Below are 10002 nucleotides of genomic sequence, written 5' to 3'. Positions count from 1 at the left end.
CGCCTACAAGCAGTTTAAGCAGTTTGGTCGACGCTCGCGCGGTACTGTTAAAGAATTGTGGGGTGTGATAATTGATTTATTGATTCGCGCTTGCTATCCTGGACAAAGTTGCGAAAGCAAACTTACGGAATTCGGAACTACCGAACAATTTGCTGTGCCGCCAGCGATGACGCTGTTTTAGCGTCTTATTCAGCTTCATGCATGCACCTTCATGGCATCCCACAAGAGGGGGGTGGGGTGCGCGGCTTTCATTTAGAGTGAACTTTTTTTCGGGGGGCAGCCAGCGTGGGGTGCGGGTCCGGGTGCTGACGTATACGCAGCAACATACACTATAACTATGTTGCGCGTTGTGACCTTTCTGGAATTTTTTAAGTCGCGTTCGCGAAATCCCCGCGTAATTTGCGCACCTCCTTCTTTGAGCACTAATTTCTAAATAAAAAGGGCGCAAATTATGCGCGTAAATACGGTGTTTTGTACCTTTCCAGTCAAGCAAAATAAACGATTTCGGCAAGTAATACAAGAAAACATGCAGAAATGTAGTTCATTAAAAGACTTCAACAAAAAGCTGCCATCATTAAAACTGAAGGTTATAACATTTGAAACAAGATTACCAAAAATATCTTAAAATCAGATCAGGAACTGTGAAACAGATCACACAGTTTGTAACTTTCTGGTGAAGAAAAACATATGACCTTTGACAAGTACTAAGAGAAAGCACGCATTTATATAGTTCATTAAAAGACACCAACAAAAAGCAGATGTCAATAAAATTCGAGATTAACACATATCTGAAACAAGATTATCAAAAATCTTAAGTTTAATCTAGGAACTGGGAAACATATCACATAGTTTGTACCTCTCCAGTCAAGCAAAATAAATGACTTCGGCAAGTAATACAAGAGAACATGAAGAAATATAGTTCATTAAAAGACTCCAACAAAAATCTGGCATCATTAAATCTGAAGGTTATCACATATGAAACAAGATTACCAGAAATATCTTAAAATCAAATTAGGAACTGAGAAACAGATTACACAGCTTGTACCTCTCTGGTGAAGGAAAACAAATGACATTTGGCAAGTACTAAAAGAAAGCATGCGTAATTATAGTTCATTAAAAGACACCAACAAAAACAAAGCTTCATTAAAACTCTTAATACATATATCTGACAAAACATCGCCATTATCTTGTAAACAAATTAGGAACTCACAAACACATCACACAAAAACACGAATTGAAACTGAACAAGGACGCAAGAAAAACCATTGCCTCGGTAGGTAATAATGATATTGAAAATAGGAGCATATTATTAAAAACAAAAAAGTACATTTACTTACTGCACCCTTTTGAGTTGTCAGGAATCTAATATTGCACTTATACTGTTTGTGATAATATTGCACATCATTATACTTACCCATAAGGTATTAGGTTATGTTAATGGGACACTGAGGACAAATAGAAGCTGGCCTGTATTGTAACAGTACCGTGTTCAAACCACAAAGAAACCATCCTCACTAATATTGGAGCTTTTTGTAAGCTAGAAAATAAAAACAGGCATTGCCGTCAGCGGCCGATTTCGGAAGTGGAATGCATGTATCGACACAGATTTTTGGGCGCGGATCCAAGAATCTAAGCTACACCACCATTCACTTGTACGCGATGGCAGCCCGGTGGCAGAAAGTACAGATGTCATGAATTTGAATTGACTGCTGGATAATTTTTTTAATCCAATTTTCTCTGCTACAAACGCATCTTTTCGTGCTAGAAAAATGTCAGCACAGCCAGAAAAAGGCAAAGAATCAGCCGCCGCGGTGGCTCAGTGGTTATGGCGCTCAGCTGCTGACCCAAAAGACACAGGTTCGATCCCGGCCGCGGCGCTCCAATTTCGATGGAGGCAAAATTCTAGAGGCCCGTGTACTGTGCGATGTCAGTGCATGTTAAAGAACCCCAGGTGGTCGAAATTTCCTGGGACCTTCACTACGGGATCCCTCAGAGCCTGAGTCGCTTTGGGACGTTAAACAACCATAAACCATAATTTGTATCAAAACCAATGATTGTGTGGATTTGTCCTCAGTGTCTCTTTAATGTTTCCGAGGCTGCTGCACGTTAAGGAGGTATCGCTCCCTATTTTGTATTCTCGAGGTGATTAAAGGAAACTGAAAAAAGTGGCAAGGTTACGGGTGTAGTTCACCTCAGTGTTTAGGTGTTGGTAATGTGTTGGTGGCTGGTGGCGGTAGCGAAAATTGGTGTTGCAAGTTCATACTTGGTGGTCCCATAAATTGTGGGAAGTTGGGCGTGTGTTGTAGAGATGCCACCAATGCTGCCTGCTGCGAAAAAAAAACCGCCCCATTAAAGCTTGTGTGCCCTACAGAAAGGTGGTGGAAACACCTTGCAGGAGATCAGGCATGTGTTTGTTTTCATCTGCAAGCCGTTGTTTTGGTTGCTCAACTTCAATGTCTGGTTCTTCGTTTTTGCGGTGCATATTTAACAGCACGTTTTTCAATTTCGCCTCTCCCATGCGGCGTCGTTTCTGTGGCGGTGATCTGCTTGAGGCGCTTGCTAAAAAAAGAAGGAAAACACATGCAAATGGTCACAAGTTTCATTCGTGTACTATTCGCGCTTTGCTCAAAAATAAAGAATTGCAGAGCGAAAAAGGCAGTTCTGCTAAAAACAGGTTCGAACTTTTAACTTTTTATGCGTGCAGTTGCTGAAGCAATTAATTTCTGCATGAAAACTACATGGAGCTTAAACAGAACAGTGCTACAGGTAACCTTCCACACAGGACACTGCTGCTGGTGTAAAAAAAAAGAATGGGTACTAACAGTTGTCACTGACATTCTTTTGAAGAAGCCTAGCTTGTTGGGCCGGTTGCTGCATGGTACGTGGAAAACCACTGGAAAGGACGCGTTCACAAGCAGAAGTACACAGGGCAACTTTTTCTTGTGTACTTCTGCTTGTGAACACGTCCTTTCCGCGTGTTTTCCATGCATCACCGACATTCTTTTTGCGCGCAGCGTGAATCCTAAAAAGTTTCTGAAAACTGCTAACAGCTTTCCCTCTGTGTTTATGCATATCCTAAAACATAGCCATACTCAAATGTGACAAGCACCCATTGCATTTATAGCATCCTGCCAGCTGACCCCTTTATTTAACAGATAAACACTGCCTCATGTTCTTGAACAGCACACATACTATACCAGGGTGCTCACTTCTTTGCACATAGTTTATTTTTTCTTTGCTAGAGGAACCAGTGTTCCGAGTCCATGCAGGTTGAGAACTAAAGACACTTCTGATTTTATGTGTCATGACTATCATTCTGGTTTATAACACTCTTTAGATGCAGCAATTACTACAGACTCCTGCTGCCAGTGCTTGCCCAGGCAATTTGTTTTTTTAAAACACATTCTAGAATGCTATGACTCCGAAAGAGAGGAAAGATGCTGCGGCAAGGTACTAGACCTAGAATTTGAGATTATGTCCTGTGTCTTGATGTCCCCATTTCACTAGTAACATTTCTGTGTGATACATGGCAATGTCCATATTTACAAAGTGAGGTAACAGCTTCAGGCATGTTCAATAAATCAAGAGACAATTTTCAATTAGAGGTCAAAAAGTGAAATATTGCAGGTACATACTCACCCTTAACCTTGTGCAAGTGAAACTTAGTCCACCAGACCTTGTGGTACAAAGTTTACACACAGTTTAGATGAAAACATTAAAATTACCAGAATGGGAAAATGCAATAGTTATGCATAAATTCTGACCACCTCGGCAATGCCCATCACATGCACACTGCTCTTTTCACTATAAAAGAATTTTTTTTGTCGAAACACTGGCAACATATGTATTTAAGTTTGCACTACCTAAATATTCCTGGTAATACAACACATCAGGATTCCGCAAACAACCACACTTAAAGATAGCAAGTTGCATCACTTTACTTTGACAACACTTGCTAATAGTATAGGTATAAGAGCTTTGTGTTGTGTTTGAATGCTTTTTCTTGAGTACAATTTGTGTGCTACTCTTGTTGTCTCATTGCTGCTGCATATAGATGAGCACCAGCGATGCCACAAGGCGTTAAGGGTGCAGTACAGTGGCCACTATAGTGGCCAGTTCAGTGGATGCTGCGCTGGCGCAGAGGTAGAGCATCCATCTCGCGTGCAGGAGACCCATGGTTCAAATCCTTGTGCCGCCACAATTATCCACCAGAAAAAGAAAGAATGAGTGTTGAGGAAAATGAACAATAAGGTCTGTGGTGTTGAGTGATGTACAAAAATGCCAATTGGAAAAGGTGTAGAGTAAGGCGACACAAGCTCTTTGATGCTATACACTGCATGTTTACAAGAGTCAAATGATTGGACTGGGAAGAGCTTGGGATAATAATTAATGGAGGAAACCCTAGGAACCTCCGATTTGCTCATGTTCCCCAGCGACGTTACTCAGAAGGCATTCTAGTGCATGACTCAGGGCCTCAACATTCAAGCAGAATGGTAGAGCTAAAAGTTATTAAGAAAACTGAAGTCCCGTCCAGCAATTTGGAAAGGGACAAACAGTTAAAGTTAGGCAGCAAAGTATTCTATATTGTAAGAGAATACATCTATTTTGGGCAAGTAATGACCGCAGAGTTTGAGCATGACAGGGAAATAGCCAGGAAATTATAAATGGAACGGAGGGCATTTGGCAGGCACTTGCATCATTTAGAGCAGCTTGGCATTGCCCCTTACTGGAAGAGCACATAGTATGTGTGGAATGGTATGGTATTTGGGTTTAACATTCGAAAGCAACAAATGGGCCATAAGATATGCCGTACTGGAGAGCCCTGGATTAATATGAATCACCTCGTGTTCTGCCAGGATGCCGGAAAGACTAAAGTGCTGGAAAAAAATTTGATTTTTGGTTTTTTTACTAATATCAAATTCCAAAACCTTCATGAATATTATTCAGTGTCTCGCATGCTTTTCTGCCCTTTAATAGAGCCAGGACAGCCTTTTTTTTCAAAGCCAATTTCTTTGAAGCTTGCATTTGCTCACATTTCTGCCATGAAAAAAATGTCAAAAAAACACTGGAAGTTTCATAAGCACAGTTGATTATTGACAGCCTCGAGGCAATGCAAGAAAGGCACTATGCATGTTTTATACAGTGCTGACACTTTTACTCTGCGCTATTCCTGCCTCACGTTAAGCGTAAGACAACGCTTTTGTATGAACGTATTTAAGCATTTCTTTTGCTTTTTAGTGGACACATAGTAATTATGCGTAAGGCTGTTTGGCGCAGGTATTTCCACATGTTGGCAATCAACAGCATTGCCTGTCAAATGCTGTGTTCAAAAGACTGAGGCACCTGCTGTGCTGACAAGAGCCAAATGATGAACAAGCCTTTCCTGCATAGGTACACGCTCAAATCAGTTCTTCACACCACAAATCCCGCTCCTTAGCAAGTAGGGCAATGCACAACCAAAGCTTCTAGAATAGTGTTTCTACAGGAGATGCAAAAATACTTATGAGTCATTTAACCATGCAGTTTGAGAATGTGCACCAAAGAATGCCTTACTTACCAGGCACACATCCGAACTACCATCTTGACGCAGCACTCGCATTCAGTCATGGGAGCATAGCCCAAATTGATGGCCTTTGATATACCCGGTGACATCCAAAGGTATTTCGTGCATCACCGGGACACTACATCATGCCATAGCTGTGTGAGATGGACTGTAGTAGAAAGTACCCCACTAAGAGATGCAGAACAGATCAAAAAGGAAGCTCAGCAGAGAAATGACAGGCTAAGCAGAATAAAATTTGCTTTCGTATTGACTTCATGGCTAGTAGCTGTAGATTCAAGTTTCAGTGCATGTTGGTTCTGTTAAAAAATTGAAGCAAATATGTTTTTGTCTTCATCTCGAAAAACTCAAAATGTCATTTCTTGTTATATTTGAACAATAATTGGATAAACAAGAAAAGAAATGAGGCTGTCTTTTTCTATGTTCAGCTACACAGAGATGCAAAACTGCTGAATCAAAGTCGTACGCAGGAATTATGCAGGAAGCATAAAGCAAGGAATATATTCTAATTCTGACCTCTCAAGAGAATCGCAAGCATTCTTTGATTGGTTGAAGCAGCAGAAGCAGTTGCGGCACTTGCATCGTCTGCATCTCAGGGTAAAAAGCCTGAACGGTGCCACGGTAGAGTAAACTGTTTATATAAAAAATAAAATGTAGTAACCTTGCAAACAAAACTCTGCGCCAATGGAATCCACACCATCCCACTCAAACGATGTCTGGGAATATAATCTTACTCTTTAAAAAGAATAAATATTTTAGCTGCTGCATTTGATCAGAGCAGTCTATATATAACTATGTAAATGCCATGAGCACTTGTTCCAGAAGTGGTGTGTCTCAAGACGCTGCAGCCCCATCTGCATTGTCAGCAGCTATGCAGCAAAAAAACAGGATTGCCAAATTAGGTGCACTCTGGTAATCACGTATGCCTCACTATTTTCCAGGCTGGTCTGACGACACTTTGCAGTGCAGCTTAGTAGCACATCCGCTTTCGCTGCCTCAGCCAATCGCTGAGCCCCTCAAAGGATCAATACCAAAAGAAATCAAAGTGTGAACATGGGTCCAGGGAACTAATTTTGTTTTGTAGCCAAGCTATTAAATGTCATCCAGTGCTTAAAAATTGACCAAGCTTACGTTCACTTTGTTCCTGAAGACCATCAGCGTCGTCCTCCTCAGTCCTAATGTCACCATCACTGATATCTGCAAAACAGAAAAAAATCACTGCTCCTATATATCCAGAAGTTCTGAAATTGCAAATCTTGCAATCCAAAGATTGTACGATGCCATCCCATCCCACTGCACAACATGGGCCTTCTATCTCCAATCACCTCTCCTTTGCAACTAGCATGCCCACCCTGTTACCAGCAAACTCCCTTGCGTCGTTACTGCAACAGACTCTCTACTAACTACTTGTGCCTTGCCTTGACTGTCACTCAGACACTGTGCTACATATTGCATGTTTCACCTATGTCTATTTCCTGCTCTTAATGAACTGAGATATCAATAATTCATGTTCTTTTATACACATTGTTCTTTTGTCCTTTTTACATTACACTTATTGTTTTTACTTACCTCATTGTACAGCCTTTCATTATTTTTTAGTTTCCTTGTTAGCTTCCTAGTTTCAGCTCCGCGGGCAAACACTAGCATGAAGTGTTGAACTTTCCTTTTGGGAGGTATCAACCTTTCAACACTGTCTATACCTGGTCCGTATATAAAGCCACCCTGGTGGCTCAGTGCTCATGGTGCTGGGCTGCTGACGCGATAGACGCGGGTTTGATTCCGGCCGCGGCAAATGCATTTCAATGGAGGCGAAATGATATTAGGCCCATGTACTATGTCAATGCAGTGAAATTGGAATGAGATTAACCATGTCTCATGAAAGCACAATAATAATCTACGTCAAAGGAAAGGTGTTCTTAATTGTTTGCTTTTAAGGGGAACTGTGCTGCGACACACAAATTTTAAGCCACTGCATTTTCAAAGCTGTTGGTGCGTACTGCAGTCAATGAAACCGTGCACTAGGAGCAAAAAAACATTTCATGTTAGGGCCAAGTGCAGGGCACCTTAGTTATTTGTCAAATACATCCGCGCAGTTACATGATTGCATGATAAAAAAATTAAGTCAGCACCGCTGCATGCTCAGTGCATTTGTCAAGGAACAAATTCAGTTGTCACCTTATTGAGGCTCTTTACTGGAAACAAGGATGGTTGCGTGTCTCGCTCAAGAGTAGCTGTGTGCATTCGTTATCAGCACAGTGCCGCATTTCTTCTTACGATTGTACGTTTTCTGGAATCGATTTTTTTGTGTTTACATAGCATTTAATGTAGGACTAATATCTTGTTGCAGGCTAGTTGGTGAATCATCATGGACAGCGGCAGCGCGAAGCAACAAGTTCGAAAGAGAGGCACGAGATCAGCGCTTGTCCTGTGTTCTCGTGTCTCTCTTTCGTCCTTGTTGCTTCGCGCTGCCGCTTTCCATGTTAATGTAGGGAGTTGTAAATGATCACGCTATTATAAACGCGAAAGCTGGTTGAAACTGCGTTAACCACCCAACGTTGCGGCATTCAAACCAGCGATCACCAAAACAGCGCAGCACCGAGTCGCCGACTTCGGCGCTGCTGACATGCTGCATCACATAAAAGGAAACGAGCATGAAAACACATTTGGGTGTATACTTGCCTAGCTACGAGTTGTCACCGTAGTCTGGTGGGATATCTGGTGGGATATCTTGCGAGTCCACGCCCTACTCGCGGGCCTGCACCATCAGCCTGTGGCTGAGCAGCGCGCTCATGTGGTCATACCACTTCCAACCCGACGGTGCAGCTCCACTTCTGTCTTGCTCCAACCGTTCCTGTCACACAAGACAGAATTGTGCTGCAACGTCGTATCATTCCGTATGGGTGCCGAAATTCGGGTGAGGTAATGTTTATACTCACGGCCGTGAATCGGTTTTTCAAATTCTTCCAGCAGTTCCGCAGCTTCTGCCACGTCCAGTGGTAGCCGAGATTGGCAATTTCGGCCTGCAGGTCTTTGAACACATCTTGGTTGCGCTGCCATCTGCTGTCCAGCGCCTCGCTCACTTTTTTTCAATGATTAGCCCCAGAAAACATTCCACTTCCCCGTCGATCCAAGAACATCGGGTGGAAACAGCGCGGGGACTGACGGCGGCTGCCATTTTGGTCGACTGATCACATGACCGAAATCTTTCCCAGAGATCCCTTTTACCCGACTCCCTGACCCAACTGCGTATACATGGTTTTTGGAAAAGCGGGTCAGGTGAGTTAACCTACCCCCTGCAGGCGAGTTAACTCGACTCGTTCTGCTGCTTATTTTACTCTACCCGACAGCGTTTACATGAACCCGGCAACTGGTTTTTTACCCGACGAGCAAACTCTACTCGACTCTATCGGGTTCATGTAGACAGGGCTTATGTCTCCATCACTGCCATGAGTGGTCCAAAGCGTGATATCATCAGCATATTGTGTATGACAAAGGTGAGGGATCGTTTGTGGTCTGCGGGCAAGGGGGATGGGAGTGACATTGAAGAGAAAAAGGGAGGGACAGATCCGTGGGAGGAGCCGACCCTACTAATGGTGTATGGGCGGAATGTGTGGGGACCGAAGTGAATTTCGGCCGTGCGGTTAGTAAGTAATGCTTGAATATAGGTGCACATATACGTTCACTTATGATCAAGGGGGAGGGCGCTACCATGATCGCTTGATGATCTAGGCGATCAAAGTCCTTGGAGAGATCCAAGGCGAGGACAGCTTTTGTGTGCCCCGTATGAGGAGGTCGAAAATATCATGTCTGAGCTGGAGCATGGCGTCCTCTACCGACAGGTGGGGACGGAAGCCCACCATACTGTGCGGGTAGAGGTCTTGCTCCTCCATGTGTTGGGTGAGTCGGGCGATAGTTGAGAGAAAACTGACGCCAACCAATATTTTTAACCTTACCCAACGTTTCGGGAACAACGTGGTCCTTTCTTCAGGGTGACTAAAGGGTGCCAGCAGCCGCAGCGGGTTGCTACCTTGCTCTTCCTTTGTCAGCTCGTGGCGCAGTTAACTAACATACGCGGAGGGGACAGTTAGTGGAGTCCTATTCAACGCCTCCTTTGTCATCCGCATGTGCCAAGACTCCGCATGTTACCCGTTGAACAGGTTTTGTTCCACGGCCAAGATGCTCATCTCGTCGAAGGCTATCCGGTGGTCGGTGCACTCGCAGTGTTCGGCGAGGAGGTTGGATTCTGAATTCATTTGCCGGATGTCATTTTTGTGTTGCCTTATTCTTTGGTGGAAGTTTTTTATTTCCCCTATGTATGAAGCCGGGCAATTTGAGCATGGTATTTTGTAGACGACACCCGCTTGTTTTTCTCGAAGGACGCGGCCTTTCGGTCGTGGTAAGAAGTGGTTGATTGTCGAAACAAATTTGTGAGCCATGTTGAT

This window comes from Amblyomma americanum, chromosome 7 (assembly GCF_052857255.1).
Source record: "Amblyomma americanum isolate KBUSLIRL-KWMA chromosome 7, ASM5285725v1, whole genome shotgun sequence".
Taxonomy (NCBI): domain Eukaryota; kingdom Metazoa; phylum Arthropoda; class Arachnida; order Ixodida; family Ixodidae; genus Amblyomma; species Amblyomma americanum.
This window is presented reverse-complemented; position numbering follows the sequence as displayed.